Genomic DNA, 19422 nt, shown 5'->3' with positions numbered 1-19422 from the left:
TAAGGGAGAAAGATGCACATGGCCAGCAGGGAATTTGACACTGTGGCAATCCATGCACGCACATCTCTTTATCAAAAAATGAGAAATAAAAAAAACAGTATAGACAATCTTAATACATCAGGCCTGCCTCAGATGTGAGACCTGGTAATCTGGAACGGTGAAAATTCAAGGACTGTTTTCAATTAGGAGGATTTCAGAAGCATCTCGTGACAGCTTTATGGCCTGGTCCCTGAAATGGTTTGATCTGATATTGTTCTCCCTTTGAATCCACAAAACTGTTTGGCTCTTGTCACTGAGAAGAAAAGGAAGTGCTTGTGAGTCTGCGGGAGTCTGTTTCGGCTATGGTGGCCGACTTCTAGGTGGGCTGCACAAAACGAAAATCCCTGGAATGGACCCAAGTCAACGTCATGAAGTCCTTCAGTGTTTACGATCTGCTTAACGAGCTTTATTCATCTCAACAACCAAGACTGTTTGCTTGGAGAATCTTTGGTTTTCATCAAAAAGCCACTGTTCCAATCAACCGGTCTTCCTCAGTGCAACCTTTCTTCCCCACGGCCAAAAACCTTTGCGTGGAATAATTTTCACGGCAATGGCAGATCCTCAGTATCCAAAAAGAACGTGTTCCGATATGATCAAAGGTCCAGGTGGGGCCTGGAGTTCCTTGGAATTTCAACTGGTCTCCAAAAAACATTGATTTATTCCAAGGAGGAAATTGGCAGCTTCGGGAGATCAGCTTTCTGGCATCCCATCCCTGTTGAACTCCGTCCTCTCCCTGAACTTCCCCTCAAGCACCACCCCCTAAATCTCCACTTATTCCGAGCCCAGAGTTGGGAACCCTAATTTTTGCTGTTCCTTCTGTCTTTTGTGACTCACCCTGCTGCCTACTGCCTCCCCACTGAGTGACTTTGTTGGCTCTCTCCTTTATGCTCCCTTTGACATAGGGGCAAGGCCTTGATCTCTGCCTTCCGACATCACTTCCGCTTGCTTTGGGACCTCTCTGGGTTGTTCTTTGGTGTAGTTTGATGTAGTGGTTAGGAGTGCTGACTTCTAAACTGGCAAACCGGGTTTGATTCCCTGCTCCTTCACCACATGCTGACAGCTGGGTGACCATGGGCTAGTCACAGCACTGATAAGGCTGTTCTGACCGAGCAAGAATATCAGGGCTCTCGAAGCTTCACCTACCTCACAGGGTGTCTGTTGTGGGGAGAGGAAAGGGAAGGTGATTGGAAGCCACTTTGAGACTCCTTGGGTAGAGAAAAGCAGCATATAAGAACCAACTTTTCTCCTTCTTCTTCAGCAATATCAGGGCTCTCTCAGCCTCACCTCCCTCACAGGGTGTCTCCACTTCCTCACTGTTGTGAGGAAAGGAAAGGGAAGGTGATTGGAAGCCACTTTGAGACTCCTTGGGTAGAGAAAAGCAGTATATAAGAACCAATTCTTCTTCTTCTTCTTCAGCAATATCAGGGCTCTCTCAGCCTCACCTCCCTCACAGGGTATCTGTTGTGGGGAGAGGAAAGGGAAGATAATTGGAAGCCGCTTTGAGACTCCTGGTAGAGAAAAGCGGCATATAAGCACCAACTCCTCCTCCTCCTCCTTGCTGAGTGCCTCCCTGTCATCCTAACCTATCTTGCAGGATCATTGTGAGAGAGGTGAAGTCCAGGTAGACCTCACCTAGCACCTTGGAGGGAAGATTAGATAAAATTCAAGATGAATTGGGTTGCTATGCTCCAGATGGCACCCGAAGATCTCCTGCTGTTACAGTTGATACCTAGATGACCAAGATCAGAGCCTGGGGAGAAAATAGCTGCTGTCACACCCCTGCTGCTGCCTCCCGGCTCCCCAGGGTTGCCGGAGCAACCAGGGTCAACAGCCCAGCCAGATCTGAGGAATGAGATGGACCCGGGGGAGGGATGTTCCTGGCAGCTGGCAGATAACAGACCTCAACAGGAGGATACATCGGACCCACAAGACGTGGCTGTACGTTTGAGACGAAGCCAAAGGGTGGGGCTGACAGAACGCAGAAGGAGTCAGAGATCGCAGGCGAGCTGTCAGAAGCGATGGGGTTCAGCTGGACTCACGCCGGGAGAGGAGGGCTGAGTCATCCTGCAGGTGCAGCTCATTAGATGGGCTGCATTTAGGGAGACAGAAACAGCTAGCCAGCGTGGAAGCAATCTATGCGACTACCCCCTGGACCGGCTCTGCTATCGTGACCTGCTGCTTAATCCTTGACCCCCTGGCTTCGGACCTGACGACGGATTTCGGTAAAGTGATTTGCCTTGGTGAACTCTTGGACTTTCTGGACTCAGAGCTTCGGACTGTTTGACTACTCTTTGCCTGGTTCTACGTTGTTCTTATTAGCTCCCAGTGATTTGGACTGAACGTTATCTCCATCTGGGCTGGCCGCCCAGGCCTCACCGAGGCAGCTGCTACCGGGTGTGGCCAGCTAGGGCAGCATAGCTGCTTTGGAGGGCAAACTCTGTGGCATTCTAAGTTTCTGAGGTCCCTCTCCTTCCCAGCCCCACCCTCCCCAGGCTCCACCCCCAAATCTCCAGGTATTTCCCAATCCAGAGCTGGCAACCCTAAAGATAAACCATTTGAAGGAGATGTTTAGTCCCACTCTACCTTTCTGCTTGAAAATGTCATTTTTTGCTAACCTGGCTCAAGGCACAACTGCCTCCCTGAGTCTGCTAGCTCTGCCCCTGAATAGAAAGATTTGCCCCGTTGGCTATCAAAAAAGTATAATTGTTCTCATTTATTGAAAAAAATAACTTCAGTAATTAATAATCAATAGATATTATCTTCATATCTGTGATGTCATAGTTATAGGCATGAAAACATAAATCAAACCAAAACAGGTTACGGATAAACACAGATTATGGAGGTCTTTTAAATGCTGCTGTTCATGGTGGTCTCTTAACTGCTCCTGTTCATGGAGTCCCTTAACTGCTCCTGTTCATGGAGGTCTCTTAACTGCTCCTGTTCATGGAGGTCTCTCCTGTTCATGGAGGTCTCTTAACTGCTCCTGTTCATGGAGTCCCTTAACTGCTCATGTTCATGGAGGCCTCTTAACTGCTCCTGTTCATGGAGGTCTCTCCTGTTCATGGAGGTCTCTTATGTTCATGGAGTCCCTTAACTGCTCATGTTCATGGAGGTCTCTTAACTGCTCCTGTTCATGGAGGTCTCTTAACTGCTCCTGTTCATGGAGTCCCTTAACTGCTCATGTTCATGGAGGCCTCTTAACTGCTCCTGTTCATGGAGGTCTCTCTTGTTCATGGAGGTCTCTTAACTGCTCCTGTACATAAAGGTGTCTCTTAACTGCTCTGTTCATGGAGGTCTCTTAACTGCTCCTGTTCATGGAGTCCCTTAACTGCTCCTGTTCATGGAGGTCTCTTAACTGCTCTTGTTCATGGAGGTCTCTCCTGTTCATGGAGGTCTCTAAACTGCTCCTGTTCATGGAGTCCCTTAACTGCTCATGTTCATGGAGGCCTCTTAACTGCTCCTGTTCATGGAGGTCTCTCTTGTTCATGGAGGTTTCTTAACTGCTCCTGTACATAAAGGTGTCTCTTAACTGCTCTGTTCATGGAGGTCTCTTAACTGCTCTTGTTCATGGAGTCCCTTAACTGCTCCTGTTCATGGAAGTCTCTTAACTGCTTTATGGCTGTGAAACCCCTATAGTTAAGAGCAGTTAAAACACTGAAACGCTGAACCTGAGGGACAGCTTATATGAAAAACTAGATGATATTGAGACATGACTCATTTAAAAACAAAGCCACTGATAAAGAAGGAAACAGTGAAAGCAGGCTATTGAGGAAAAATTGTTTATCCGGAATCCGTTTTGGCTTGATTTACATTTTCATGCCTATAACTATGACATTACAGAAATGAATATCTATTAAATATTAATTACTGAAGTTATTTTTTTTCAATCATTTCGAACAATTATAAACAAAACCAGATTACTTTTTGATAGCCAACCAATCAAATCTTTCTATTTTGGATACTTCCATTCGACCAGCCCTCTTTTGCATGTAGGAATTTGGCAACAGTTCTGCCCCTGAGGGCTGATCCAACCCTGACAGTGCCCAGGTGGCCCCAGCATCTCCCAGATTTGATCGCCAGGTGTCTTCAGGCAGGAGGGAGAGAGACATTGCTTGGAGAAAGGAGACAGCTGCTGCATCGGTGCCGAACAGCTGTTGGGCCAACCTGTGCAGCGTCCATCAGGCACAGAAGTTCATCTGCTCCTTTTGGCCACTGATCGGAGGCAACGCAGTGGCGCGAACCACGGCAACTCAAAGAGGTAAGTTAAAGAGACTTTGATGGATGCTATTGGCGCTGGTATCGGCTACCCGGCGTGTATGGACAAGAAGTGGCATTATCTCTTCTAAATGAGCCCTGCAGATGAATTGTTGCTGATCATTCTTTCTTACTGTTTCATGGCGTTCTGCTTTTTTTCCCCAGGTGGCAGCTGATTCACAGCCCTGACTGCAAATCCTGGTGAGATCCTGCCTTCAGCGGGGAAGGGGAAACACTCTGTCCATGCTGAATGGCATTCTCATTCTGCATTCCCAAGAGTACTGAATCACATTATTGTTGGGGTGGAGGGAATGGTTTCAGAGGATCATCTCCTTTAGCCCTAAATTAATCCTGATTGGACTTTATTGTGAACAGAACCTAGCCTGATTATAATTGGGGAAAAAATAATATACTCTCTTCTTTTCACTTTGGGAAAAAAAATGGTTTACTGTGTCCCATGTCTCCAAAATAACCCTGGACAGGACAGAAAACATTCCATACTTGTTGGACAATGACCCTTTTGCAACAGGGTTTTCCTGTGCAAAATGGGAAAATCTACTTCTAAAGTGCATTGAAAGTGCATTATCTGACATGTGCAGAATGGGAGCAAGTTGGATGTGAACGCAAGCTAATGGTTAAGCGTTGGAGTTGGCAATGGATGTTGGAAGCTGGCTGTGAGACGGCGCTTGAATCAGGCCACCCTTTTTATATGTTCCAGGGAGGAATCCTCCGATTCTGTGACACATTCCAGACCTAAACATTGAAGGTGCTGGGAAAGAAACCTTGATGTGTGTTCAGTCCCTTGGAGGCGAAGAATAGATTGCACTCTCTATATTCAAGAGAACAGAATTGGGAGGAAATCTTGCATTCTGATCCTCTGATGAGCAAGCCTCAGAGGCTATGTCAAGCAACATGAAATGAAATCAGAACAGAAAGGAGAGAGGCTAATAAATTATCCTTTGCTTTCCATCTGCAAATCTTCTCCTTTTACTTCTTTTTTCTTTCATTTTGTGCTCCTTCATTTATTTGTCCCTCCCTCCCTCCCTCCCTCCCTCCCTCCCTTCCTTCCTTCCTTCCTTCCTTCCTTCCTTCCTTCCTTCCTTCCTTCCTTCCTTCCTTCCTTCCTTCCTTCCTTCCTTCCTTCCTTCCTTCCCTGCCCCCACTGTTCTCTCTCTGGATAAAAATAAAAAATCCCCATTTGGAAAGCAATTTCTACTGTACGTTGCCATCTTCCCCTTACGCCCAGCTCAGCATGGTGTAACTAGGTCAGTCTTCTGATCTCTCCCTTCTCCCTTTCACAGTTTGTTTGAACATCTTTCCTTCTAATCTTGAAAAAAGTCTCCTTCCTGACTCTCCAAGACTTTGGCTGTGGTGATGACCCACAAAATCAACTCTGCAAAAGAGAGAGAGAGAGAGAGAGAGAGTGAGACAGAGAGAAAAACAGACAGAAAGAGAGAGAGAGAGAGACAGACAGACAGAGATTGGTTGTGTGTGTGTGTATGTTTATGTGTGTGGTTCAGGAAAGGCTTCCTTTGTGCTTTTGTAAAGATTGGTTTGGTACCCAGGCAATCAGGTTGCTTGGAGGCCTTTAAGATCAGCCTAGAGCAGAGGAAGAAACTCTCCTTTGTTACTCGGCAACAGTCGGCCCAGCATCTGAGTACTCTTGAGGACCGTTCTCAGCTTTTCATTTTTTCATGTCACGCTCGGATATATTTATATTTTGGAAAACTCAGAAGGAAGGTGATGATGAGCACGGTCCCTGAATGGCAGAGCCCCACCTGGGACTCATTGCTTATTTTAATACCTCTTTCTCTCTTTGTGCCTGTCTCTGCATCTTTCTCACTGTCAGTGTATCTGCGAATCACAGTGGGAGAAGTCCTCCGACACTGCTTAGGTCTTACCTCCTCTAGCTCTGGTCAGGACTATGCAAATAAGTGTGCCTTATTTGGATTTTGGAAAGTTGACCCCTCCAGTCCGGATAGCCCTGCAGCTCCAGGGGGGGCTTCTTGACATAGTTCTGTACATCTGCCGTGGTAGAGCTTGAGGAAATTAAACAAATGGAAACGGAGACGTCCCCCTCTAAGAAGAAGAAAGAAAAGTCTAAAGAAGGATCAGAAGGATTGGAGAAAGGAGAGTCTGCAAGACCAAAATCACAGTCTGAGGCGCCTAGACTGGACAAGCAGCCCCGGCCAATTGTGGCATCTTCTATATCGGTGGCATCATAATCACCGGTTTCCCTTACCCCCGGCCCATCAGAGCGAGGAGGGGAAGAAATGGCCCATCAGGAGGCAACTGCATCTCCTCTCACTGAGAGGTGTGATGCTCCAGGACAGAATAGTCACTGTGCTCTCGGAAATGCTGGCGGAGTTTGGGTGGGAACAGCAATGATGGAGGAACAGTCTGGTATCCTGATCGAGACTGGGGTTTTTGGCGATCCAGGAGGCTGTCTTATGGGCCCCTTTTTCATTCAAGCCCCCTTTACCTCAGGAGGGTCTGTGTCAGCGGCAAATACAGCAAGCCCGCCATTTTGCCTGCTGTTTGGGCGCCAACTTTGGCCGAGTGGGGGAAACAGCAATGGCCCCAGTTTTGGTTCCCTCAGCAGGCGACAAGTGCCTTAGTCTTTCAAGCAGACCAGGCCCCCCCCCCCAACTTGAATAAACAGTCAATTCCCCAGCCTGCAAGAAGAAGGGAGTCTAGCTCTTCTTCAGAGACATGCAAGGTCTCTGGATTCATCTTCTACCAGGGAAAGTAGAAGGCAGAGAAAGAGGAGGAGATCCCTCCTGAGGGGAAGAAAAAAGACAGAGGTCTCTGTCCAAACACCCTTTACACAAGAAGCAAAACCAGGTTCCAGATGTCCCACGTTGCTCAGAAGGGGAATTTGAGAAAATCCATTCAGTAGCCACTGGCAGTCTTCAAGCAAAGGTTGGATACACACGTTTCTTGGATGCTTTAGGATGCTTAGGGCTGATCCTGCGTTGAGCAGGGGGTTGGACTTGATGGCCTGTATGGCCCCTTCCAACTCTATGATTCTATGATTCTAGCCACCTCATTGCGAGGGCATTCTGATAGGGGAAGCAAGCTGGTCAGAGGATAAACAAGTTAGAGACTCCTACCAGGTTGACCCAAGCAGACCACTTCCAGAGATGCTTTAAAAATGTAGTAATTATGATTTGGAACCTGGCACAGGCTCGACACCTGACAGACCTAAAAAATCTTCACATTTATCTGTTTAAATGTGAGGTTTAAAAAAGAAGACTGTTAATGAACTTTTTGTTTGCACCTTTCCTGAAGCATTTCAGGATGTTATGAAGAATGAGTGGGCTGCAGGAGGGTGTGTGTGTGGGGGGGGGAGAGATCTCCTTGCACTCCATAGCAAAGAAATTCTACATGCACCCTGGGGGCATTATGGAGGATTTGAGAACACCACTGGTCGATGAGCCAGTGGTAGCTATGCTATCAGGGGGGTTCTGTCAAAGGACAGTAATAACCCTCTGAAGGACAGGAAAAATAAAAATGTATTTAAAAAGGCACATGAGGCAAAGTCCCTGACTATAAGAGCAGATGTGGTGCTCTCAAATTTCGCTAGAGCAGCAGTTATTTGGGCGGATGACCTTTTACAGAATCCTGAACCAGATCCGGTAATTTTAAGGCATTCATTATTAAAAATTAAGAGGGCTTGTCAGTTTGTGGTGGACACATCACAGGATGCCTTGCAGTTCTCAGCAAAGGCTCAGGCAGCTAACATTGTTGCTAGATGAAACCTCTGGCTCAGACACTGGAAGGTTGACACCCTATCCAAGGGTAATTGGGTAGACTGCTCTTTGAGGAGGGGGATTTTGAAAAGGTCTTAGTGGAAACTCGTGAAAAGAAGAAGGCTATGCCCTCCACTTAATTGGTTATGGACAAGGAAGTTAAATCTAGACCATTTCAATCCTTTTGTCAATACAGATCCCAAGGGTCACATAGAAGAAGAAGAAGAAGAAGAAGAAGAAGAAGAAGAAGAAGAAGAAGAAGAAGAAGAAGAAGAAGAAGAAGAAGAAGAAGAAGAAGAGTTGGTTCTTATATGCCACTTCTCTACCCGAAGGAGGCTCAAAACGGCTTACAGTCGCCTTCCCTTTCCTCTCCCCCCAACAGACACCCTGTGGGGTGGGAGAGGCTGAGAGAGCCCTAATATTACTGCTTGGTCAGAACAGCTTTATCAGTGCTGTGGCAAGCCCAAGGTCATCCAGCTGGCTGCACTTTGCTGCTCTAGCTCCAGTGCAGGAGCACAAAACCAGGGCCAACAAGTTGCACCAGGCTTGAGCCTTTGGGGAGGCTGGTATATAAATCTAAATAAATAAATAAATAAATAAATAAATAAATAAATAAATAAATAAATAAATAAATAAATAAATAAATATGCTCCCTCGTGCAGAAACAGGAAGAGGCAGGGCAACCTGCTCCAACTAATATTCTAGCCTGCAGCCCAGCACAAAGCCTCCAGTGCAAAAACAGTCATCTGGATTCCTTTAGAGGTGGGTGCTCATTCCAGTACCAGCCAAAGTACAAGTACCAGTGCCAAACAAATAAATCTAGAGACAGAGGAGTTGTTCCCAAAAAATATTCGGCATGACACCAAGATTGGGGACAGACTTCAACACTTTTTTTCAAGCTTGGAGGCAGTCAGCCACAGATCAGAGGGTGCTTTCAATTATTCAAGAGGGGTGCAGGATAGAATTCTCAACTTTGCCCTCCAGCAAATTTGTTTCCTCCCTGGTGCCCAATTACTTAACCAAGGCTCTATTGGTTTAGGAAGCTGTACACCATCTTCTGGACATCAGGGCCATCAAGGAGGCCCCCAACTCTCAAATTCAAGGGGTACTTATTCATGTCTCCTCATAGTACCCAAGAAGTCTGGGGGTTGGAGAGCCATTCTAAATTTGAAGGACCTGAACCTCTGGGTAAAAAAACAGAGGTTCAGGATGGAGTCCCTTTGATACACCTTGCAGACTTTACAGAGTGGCAACTACTTGACTTCCCTAGATTTACAGGAAGCATACTTCCATGTACCAATATATACCTTTTCAATATGCTTCCTTTGATTTGCTTTTCGAGACAAACATTTTCGCTTCAAGCCTTTACCATTTGGCCTTCTCACCAAGAGTGTTTACCAAAATTATGGTTACTCTAATGGCAGTGTTGTGACAGAGAGGGTGCATGCATACCCCTAGCTTGATGACATTCTGGTGAGAGGAAAAAAAATCTGTGGTCAGCACAACAGAATGTGACAGAAACTGTGAGGGTGTTACAAGAACATGGTTTCTTAATAAATCTCCAGAAAAGTCAGCTATTCCCCTCCAGGGTGTTAATTCGCCTGGGAACAGTATTAAACACAATACAATCGAAGGTTTTTCTCACCTGACAGAATGGCCAAGGTAAGAGAGTTGGTAGAGGTAGTTCAGACATAGGAGAAGCTAGATGAAGAAGAAGAAGAAGAAGAAGAAGAAGAAGAAGAAGAGTTGGTTCTTATATGCCACTTCTCTACCCGAAGGAGGCTCAAAACGGCTTACAGTCGCCTTCCCTTTCCTCTCCCCCCAACAGACACCCTGTGAGGTGGGTGAAGCTGAGAAAGCCCTGATATCACTGAAGAAGAAGAGTTGGTTCTTATATGCCGCTTTTCCCTCCCCAAAGGAGGCTCAAAACGGCTTACAGTCGCCTTCCCTTTCCTCTCCCCCCAACAGACACCCTGTGGGGTGGGTGAGGCTAAGAGAGCCCTGATATCACTGCCCGGTCAGAACAGCTTTATCAGTGCTGTGGCGAGCCCAAGGTCATCCAGCTGGCTGCACTTTGCTGCTCTAGCTCCAGAGCAGGAGCACAAAACCAGGGCCAACAAGTTGCACCAGGCCTGAGCCTTTCGGGAGGCCGGTATATAAATCTAAATAAATAAATAAATAAATAAATATGCTCCAGAGCACTGACAAGGAAGTGGTGAGACTTTGTCAGTGGGCAGAACGTCATGTTCTGGGACTGAAAGCACAACATCTCCATAGTATACACAACATCAGAGCAAATTGGTTAAGTCACAAAGATGTCGATGCCACAGTGGCAAGGTTTAGACTACTGGTAATAGATTTGCTTACCACTAGGAGAAATCAGAAGGCGACCAAATTCCTATCCAGATTCGAGGACAGAAGTGCTGTAGGAATAGATGCCTTAGTCTAGGACTGGCCAGAGTGCCTTTTGTATGCATTTCTACCAACACAGCTACTGGACAAGGTCCTGGCCAAAGTATGAAAGACTCAAGTGGTTTTCCTATTAAAGGTAAAGGTAAAGGTATCCCCTGTGCAAGCACCGAGTCATGTCTGACCCTTGGGGTGACGCCCTCCAGCGTTTTCATGGCAGACTCAATACGGGGTGGTTTGCCAGTGCCTTCCCCAGTCATTACCGTTTACCCCCCAGCAAGCTGGGTACTCATTTTACCGACCTCGGAAGGATGGAAGGCTGAGTCAACTGCTGGGATTGAACTCCCAACCTCATGGGCAGACAGCTTCAGACAGCATATCGCTGCCTTACCACTCTGCGCCACAAGAGGCTCTTAGGTTTTCCTATTACCGACACCATATTGGCCGAGGAGGCCATGGTTTTCAGACGTGGTTAAGCTGAGGTTGGAGGAGCCTTGGGTGCTTCCTGTAATTCCGGACCTGTTAAATCAAGGTCCGATTTGGCACCTGGATCCTCTGTAGCTTCAGTTGACAGCATGGACATTGAGTGGGAACCCATCACTCAACATGGCATTTCATGGCAGATTGTGGAGGTCATGTTTCATGCTAGGCATCCAGTTACTAGATGGATTTATAATTCTACTTGGCAAGCCTTTGGAAAATGGGCAAAAGTGCACAATACTAACCCACTCAAGCCATCTTGTAGAGCTATTCTAGGTCAGGGGTAGTCAAACTGTGGCCCTTCAGATGTCCATGCATTCACTGGCAAGGGGCTTATGGGAATTGTAGTCTATGGACATCTGGAGGGCCACAGTTTACTACTCCTGTTCTAGGTTTTTTTTACATGAGACCAAAAGTAAAGGGTTAAGACCACTTGAACAGACAGCTGCCGGCTGTGGAAGTCATTTTAGAGGTAAAAGATCTGGAAGGCCTTGCCTGCGACGGACTCATTAAAAAGTATCTTAGAGGAGTCTCGCAGTTAGCACCTCCGGTGAATCATAGGTTGCCTGCCCTACACGAAGCCTCAACAAGGTTTTACTGGCTCTAACACAACCTCCTTTCAGCCTTTAGGCTCTGCAGCCCTAAAATTTCTATCATGGAAGGTTGCTGTTCTGATAGCAATTGTAACAGCTACGAGGCAATCAGAGCTAGGAGCTCTTTCGATTATTAAAGAGCTCCGTATTTTCAAAAAGAACTCTGTTACCTTGAGAACGGACCCGTCCTTTGTGCCTAAAGTAAATTCTTCCCTTCATGTGTCACAACCCACAGTGCTCCTTCCTTTTATCCCAATCCAATGCTGAAGGAAGAAAAGAAGTGGCCAGAATTTGATGTTAAACGGGTGGTAAAAATTTACATGGACCCAAGCCTCTACATCAGGGGTAGTCAACCTGTGGTCCTCCAGATGTTCATGGACTACAATTCCCATGAGCCCCTGCCAGAAAACGCTGGCAGGGGATCATGGGGATTGTAGTCCATGAACATCTGGAGGGCCACAGGTTGACTACCTCTGCTCTAGATTACCAGAAGCTTTATTTGTGGCTCTTGGAGCAGCCAAATTGAGAGCTAGATTTTCAATATCCATGATTGCTAATTGGATAACATTATGTATTTCTCTTATGAGCCTCTTGTGGCGCAGAGTGGTAAGGCAGCCGTCTGAAAGCTTTGCCCATAAGGCTGGGAGTTCAATCCCAGCAGCCGGCTCAAGGTTGACTCAGCCTTCCATCCTTCCGAGGTCGGTAAAATGAGTACCCAGCTTGCTGGGGGGTAAACGGTCATGACTGGGGAAGGCACTGGCAAACCACCCCGTATTGAGTCTGCCATGAAAACGCTAGAGGGCGTCACCCCAAGGGTCAGACATGACTCGGTGCTTGCACAGGGGATACCTTTATGTATTTCTCATGCATATCAGTCACAAGGATAGTCAGAACCTAGGAAAGTCACGGCCCATTCTTCCAGGGCAGCAGCTGCTTGTATTGCCTTCAGGGCTAGGGTTTCAATACAGGAAAAATTGGACTGCTACCTGGTCCTTTTATAAGGATAGATTCAAATGGTCTGAAGTAGCACAATAAAATCAGAGGCCAGTAGCACCTTTAAGACCAACAAAGATTTATTCAAGGCGTGAGCATTCGAGTACAAGCACTCTTCAATTGGCAGGGACTTATCATGTGGCTGAGTTTGGATGCTGTGACACAGTTTACTAATGTTAACAGAATTAACTTTTGCTTATATATTCCTACTGTTATGATGTTCACAGTCTGAGGAAGAGTGCTTGCACTCGAAAGCTCACGCCTTGAATAAATCTGTGTTGGTCATAAAGGTACTCCTGGACTCTGATTTTATTGTACCTGGCCCTTGTTCACGTTTCTGTGTCACTATAAGATGGAAGCCTTTGAGAAGAATAAGCCGGCCTTTGGTAGGCATGTTGAATCAGGTTTTGGCTTCCAATTCATACTTATGAATTGGACATTCGAAATTTGTTGTATTCCCACCCTGACTATAGCTGGTTTATATACCCAACTAGAAATATAGCCCATTGCACTCACAAATGCAATAGGCACTAGGACGGGGCTGGGAGGGGCTGGGGCAGGCACGGCTCCCCCCCCCCCCCGGTGCACAGGAATCATGGCTGGATCCCCTCTGTGGGGCGTGTACCTGTATCCGAGCCACCCCAGTCTGTGTCTGCAGCAGGAGGAGGCTCCCAGGTGGCCAGGCGGGGTGCAGAGTGCTGTGGCCAGTCCCTTGAAGGCAGCACAGGAAGCAAAGAGGGCAAGGTGGCAGCGGCGAGGCAGGACCGTGGGAAAGAGCAAGGGCCGGGGGGTGAGGGAGCTCCTGGCACTGCAACCTGCAGTGGGCATGCTCCTGGCCACCCTCCCAGCCGGGCGCTGTTCCAGCCCCTTCGGCGCCCTCACCTCGGCCTGGTGCGCGGAGGCCATGCAAAGGCCGTCAAGTGCTCCGGCGGCCCGGCAAGGGGCGAAAGGCAGAGTGATGAGAAGCCGTGGTGCCATGGGAGAGGAAGCGATGGGAGAAAGAAAGGAAGGAAAAAGGCAGAAGAGAAATGGATGGATGGGAGGGAGAAAGGAGATGAAGGGATGGCTGGATCGATAGAAGGAAGGGAGGAAGAAAGGAAGAAAGACAGGAAGAGAGCAAGTGAGAGAGAGAGAAAAAGGCAGAGAGAGACAGAAAGGAGAGAGAAATGGAGGAAGGAAGGAAGGAAGGAAGGAAGGAAGGAAGGAAGGAAGGAAGGAAGGAAGGAAGGAAGGAAGGAAGGAAGGAAGGAGACGGAGACACGAAAGAGATGGAAGGAAGGAAGGAAGGAAGGAAGGAGACTGAGACACGAAAGAGATAAAAGGAAGGAAGGAAGGAAGGAAGGAAGGAAGGAAGGAAGGAAGGAAGGAAGGAAGGTGCAATGAAAGGGAAGGGGGAAGGAGGGGGGCGGGGAGGTGAAGGGTCCGTTGGAGGGGCGAGTTGTGGGGGGGAGGTGGGGGAAGAGTTTGGGGTACGGCTGGGTGGTGTTTGGGGGAGGGAAGTGGCGGTAGAGCATGGCCGCGAGAGACTAAAGGGAGAGAGAACGAGAGAGAGAAAGGTAGGAAGCCGAAAGGAAAGAGGACGGGGCAGTGGGAGGAAAGGGGGGGAAGTGAAGGGTCCGGGGGCCGGGTGAGGGGGGGCGAGTTGTGATGGGGGGAAAGAGGGCAGGGTAGAGATGGGTGGGTGTTTGGGGGGGAAAGTGGTGGTGGAGCATAGGGCAGAGAGAGAGAGACTGAAGTGAGAGAATGAGAAAGGTAGGAAGGCGGAAGGAAAGAGGAGGGGGCAGGTGGGAAGGATAGTGGAGTGGTGATGAAGGGGAGTTTTGAGGGGGGTGCGGGGGAAGAGAGCAGGGTAGAGATGGGTGGATGGGTGTTTGGGGGGAAGCAGCGGTAGGCTCAGTCCCCCCCCGGCTGCTTCCAGCTGGATGCCAGGGCTTCGGCCAAGTCAAAGGGGCAGCCTTGCCATATCTGCGACACGGCGGGGCTGTCCGTTTGGCTGGGCCGAGTACTTCCCTCCCTGCTGGCCCCTGCGTGATGTCAAGGCCTCGGCCCGGGCAAAGGAGCAGTCCCACGGTATCTGCGATGTGGTGGGGCTGTCCCTTTGGCCAGGCCGAGACCTCCACCCCCCGTGGCCGCCCCGCCTCGATGCCAGGGCCCCGGGGCCTCCCTCGCATGTCAACGGGTTGCACAGGAATGGCGGTTGTGGGGTGAAATTGGCGCACGTTGGGTGGTGGGCGGGTTGGAAGGTGCAAAGCGTGTCCCAATTAGTCTGTCCTGGGCCAATCGGGAGGCGCTTTGCGCTTCTTAATTGGGCTCCCTGCTTGTCGGTCCAGGCCAAGAGCCCAATCATTGCCCCCCGCATCCCGGACAGCGCCCACCCCCACAACCCTTACTGTTTTATTTATACCACTCCTGCGGAGCGGTTAAAGATGTTGGAGGACTTCTCCCACTGAAGGAGAATGAACCATCTACTGGACTTACCTGAAGGGTTCTCCTTTCCAGTGGGCTGAAGTCCTCCAACATTAATTTCTCACCCCTTACCTCAAAACGTGACATCGTGAAGCCGTGACTTTCTAACTCCAAAAAATAAAATAAAAATAGTACACTCCTTGTTATCTATACTTGGTGGAGTTTCAAAGGATGTCTGAAATGTTAAAGAGTTTGTGTAATGATAAGAATTTAATAAACATGTCGAGGCTTGTTTTTTGGCAACTCAGTTGTGTGGAGATTCTCTGCTGTTGTATGCCTGGAGGGGTCAGCCTTCCAAGATCCAAATAAGGCAGACTAATTGGCATAGTCCTGACGGGAGCTAGAGGAGGGGTGACCTAAGAGAAGAGCCCTTCAGGGCAGTCCAGTGGTTCATGCTCCATGGATGGGGGCACGAGACATTGTTGCCTTGGAAAGCATGAGTCAGATTAATTAACGTTGGAAACAAGATATTAAGAAATCAGTCTGATTGACGTTTCTGACGGCTTTCAGAGGGAAACTCGTTTGGGGGTGTTACACATTTTCAGTTGGCTGTTATTCTCCCTTCTTCCATGAAAGACAGAGGAAGAATTTGATTCCAGCTCCATCCAGCACCACTTTCTGTACTTAACAGGCATTTGACACAGAATGTGGACAAGGTCCTCTAAGGCCAGGGTCTAAAATATCTGCTTTCCCCATTTCCTTTTGTTTTCTGATATTTAACGTGATGAAGAGTTCTGGAGGATTTAAAAGCTTGCGCAGTTGTTTGGTGTGATTTTGACTCGTTCTGCTAAAGGCATCCTGTGGCTTTTGTTTTTCCTGTTTGCCAACGCAGCTCCATGAAGCTTCCTTTTGTGTGTGTGTGTGAGAGAGAGAGAGACAGAGAGAGACAGAGAGAGACAGAGACCCATTATGCACGGAGGGGAAGGTCCGCCTTCGAGCTGGAACGACACCGGCGGAGATCCCTGAAAATGCACGCTGCCAGCAGCGGCTGAGAGCAGGTTTGATGCAGGCCGCTGAAAGAGTCACGTCAGGGAAACGTGGAAGAAAGTGAAGCCTGCCAGCCGGCCAGAATACAGCCGGATGCAGCGCTGGAGAGAGAACGTGCATAATCGGAGAGGGCCGCTGACACCGCGGCGGCCCTGCACTCCATCCTGAGGTCTCTGGCCCCTTGATTGCTGCGGGCCACTGTGCCCTCCCTTGTCCTCTGCTTCTGCTGGCTCACCCCCTTTGGTTTCCAGGGGCCTGGACAGACCGAGCAAACCCACCATATGTGTTGTCTGCGCATGCACGTGCCCTCGGCAGCCTGGCTGTCGGGTGCTTCTGGTGCTCCGGGCTGCTCCAGACGTTGCCGCCGTGCCATTCATACACGGCTTGCCGTGCAGCTTCATCCTCCGCATCTTCTGTCCGACACCTACCCACTGTAGCGGCAGCCGTGCATAATGGGTCAGAGAGAGAGAGAGAGAGAGAGAGTTATGGTCCAACAAGTCCTTTCCAGTTAATGGTGACTCTATGAATGAACATCCTAACATTGACAGGCTTGCTCAGGCATTGCCAATGCAGGACCATGGCTTCCTTGACTGAGTCTGTCCACCTCCTGTTGGCTCTTCCTCTTTTTCTGCTGCCACCCACTTTTCCTAGCATGATTGTCTTTCCCAGTGAGTCTTGTCTTCTCAGGATGTCACTAAAGTATGGCCTCTCTCTCTCTCTTTTTTTTTTGCTATCAATTCTGCAAGGGGTTGGACTAGATTAGCGATCCCCAACCTGTGGGCCGCAGACCGCATCTGGTCCGACTAATTGGAGGTGGGCCCCGAAGGACGCCTTCTCCCCCCCCCCCCGGCCCTTTACTTCATCCCCCCCAGCCCTTTACAACAGGGGTCATCAACCCCCGGTCCACAGCCCGGTGGCGGGCCGCAAAGGCCAGCCACGCCTGCCTTCCCCCGCCAGCAGCAAGAAGGAAGGGAAGAGGCAGGCACAGCTGCCAGCATGGCAGTGACGCAAACGCGCATGCGCGCTGTTGCATGCGCGGCAATTGTGCGTGCACATTTTCGCAGCACCCGGGCCGTTGGCTCTTCCCTCACTCTGGAGGCGGTCCCTGACCTGAGAAAGGTTGGAGACCGCTACTTTACAACACACTTCATTGTTGTGGCATGTCTGTATCTTATTTTGAAGGGATGTTTAAACATTACCATAGTGATCAGAGAGCGTCAGGGCAGTGGTTGAGAGTAGAGGAGTAAACTACCCCCCCCACACTGGGCCTCAGTAAAAGGCGTTGAGTGGTCCCCGGTGAGTGGTCCCCGGCGGTGAGTGGTCCCCGGTGATAAAAAGGTTGGGAACCACTGTCCTAAAGCACTAGACGACCCTAGGGTTCAGGGTTGGACTAGATGACCCTGGGGATCCCTTCCAACTGTATGATTCTTAGCTGATATCAGTTTCTCAAACAAACTCCAAGTTCATTTGCCATTGCCTTCCTCTGCATCACAACTAGGGAAGTCCATTGAATAAAAATGCAGTCCTTTTCAGATTTGCCCCAAATTGATTTCACCAAATCTGAATCACCAAAATCAATGGTTCAATACAGCAATTTGGATTCTAGAAATTTGTATTCAGATCATGCACATTCGGACAAATTGATTTGGCACCATTGAAACCCATGGTGCCATTAAAGTCAATGGGAATGTTTGCCTTTTTTTCCTATTCCACAGACTTGGGGCTGTGGGAATTTGAGCTGCAATGAGAACCCCCAAGTTTCAAACAGTTTGGACCACGGGGTCCAATTCTATGGGTACCCAAAGGGTACCCCATCCAACCTCCAGCGTTTCCTACAGTGGAAAAAAAATTACAAGATTTGGTCTTTAATGCCCGTATCACTGAATCACATCCGATTCTTCAAATCGCAATTCAGAAAAGACCGATTTGGACTGTTTAGTTCGGAGGGGTGGGTAATTCAGCTTGGATATAGCCAAAAAGTATCCAGATCACCATTGATTCAGATACTTTTCAGCTTACCCAATCTGAATCACCCATCTCTAGTCACAATTCTGGTATTACATGGAAGACTCCCGCTCGTACGCTAACCTGGCCCAAACCTGCTTAGCTTTTGAGATCTGACAAGATTGGACTAGCCTGGGCCATCCAGATCAATACAATAGCCTCTATTTAAATATTTTAGTGTCTAGGGAGAGTTCCAGTTTGGTTTGATGTAAAACCCATGTATTTGTCTTTTGGGCAGTCCACGGTCTCCGTAAAACTCTTCTCCAGCACCACATTTCAAGTGGATCAATTTCCCTTTCACCAGCTTTCACCAGCTGTCCGGCTTTCACATCGATACATCGTAATGGGGGAATAGCACCGCATGAATTAGCTTGATCTTCAGCGACACTTCCTTAGACTTACAGGCTCAGCAGGTGAAATCAATTCTCTGCCATTAATTGACTGGGGGGGTGGGGGGGTGGCAAGGGATAGAGAATCTCACCCCAGTAAGGCTGGGCAAAAATGCACATGCAGGAAATAACCTTGAATGCCAGGAGAAAGCCAGGAGAATGAATGCCAGGAGAAAGCCTTGTGCCGTGGGGTGAGGAACAGAGTATTTGCAATCAGGGCGTGACTAATTGATTTGCTGACGATTCATTTATACAGTTGGCTATCAAGCACAGTGTAGTGAGACAGGGCTGGGGAGGATGGGGGAAATGAGGTGTTTGGACATTGCACTTGATCTGACCCTTCCTGGTTGTGCCGTGAAGTAGACTAAACTGAGAGTCTTTGACTGGCCCGTGGGGATTTGAACCCAGATTTCCCAGATCCTAGTCCAGCACTTTAACCACTGCACCACTCTGCCTCTCCTAGCCTAGCCAAGCAAGGAGGTGAGCCTATGTCTGTCTAGGCCAGCCTTTTTCAACCTTTTAACGGTGGAGTAACCTCAGAACAAATTTGCAGGCTTCAAGGCAACACTGAAGTGATGTCAGCTGGCCAGGCCTCCCCGCCATGCCTCCTGAGGTGACATGTCACCAACCTCTCACCCACCTGGAGTAAAAAGAAAAAAGGGCTGAAACAACCACTCCAATCAACCCCAAGAGGAGACCAGCAGCCTGCTCCACCTGCCACTCAGCCAAAATGCCAGGCTGCTGCGGTAGACAGGAGGTAGGCCCAGTAGCCACCTGCCCCCAAGACCTGAAGTGGCCCAGTAGTCTGCTATGCCAGGCTGAGCCTGAGGCTGGGGTAGACCCCCTCCCCCTTACAACCCACTCAGATTTTTAAAAATCCAAACAAGCCTTCTCAACCCCAAGAGGACTCATTGTGCTGGATTCCAGCCACCACTAACAGGTTAAACACAAAGGTTTGTTTGGTGAGGGCCCTCCCCCTTCCACCCCCTCTAGGGCAATCATGGGCCATTTGGGGAGGAAGCCAGTTGGCCTGTTCAAATAAGGTGAACCCCCCCC

The 19422-nt window shown here is 48.8% G+C and overlaps 1 long non-coding RNA gene across 1 annotated transcript; it reads left to right on the top strand.

The window, feature by feature from the left end:
- The first annotated feature begins 2771 nt into the window (after positions 1–2771).
- On the top strand, positions 2772–18377 carry LOC143836719 (uncharacterized). The gene is made up of 3 exons (XR_013230682.1): positions 2772–4297; positions 4459–4494; positions 18216–18377. It is a non-coding gene; the product is annotated as an uncharacterized LOC143836719 (long non-coding RNA).
- The last annotated feature ends 1045 nt before the right edge of the window (positions 18378–19422 follow it).

Source organism: Paroedura picta, chromosome 4, assembly GCF_049243985.1.
Source record: "Paroedura picta isolate Pp20150507F chromosome 4, Ppicta_v3.0, whole genome shotgun sequence".
Lineage (NCBI taxonomy): Eukaryota > Metazoa > Chordata > Lepidosauria > Squamata > Gekkonidae > Paroedura > Paroedura picta.
Note: the sequence above shows the minus strand (reverse complement) of the source record. Positions and strands in the feature narration are given on the sequence as shown.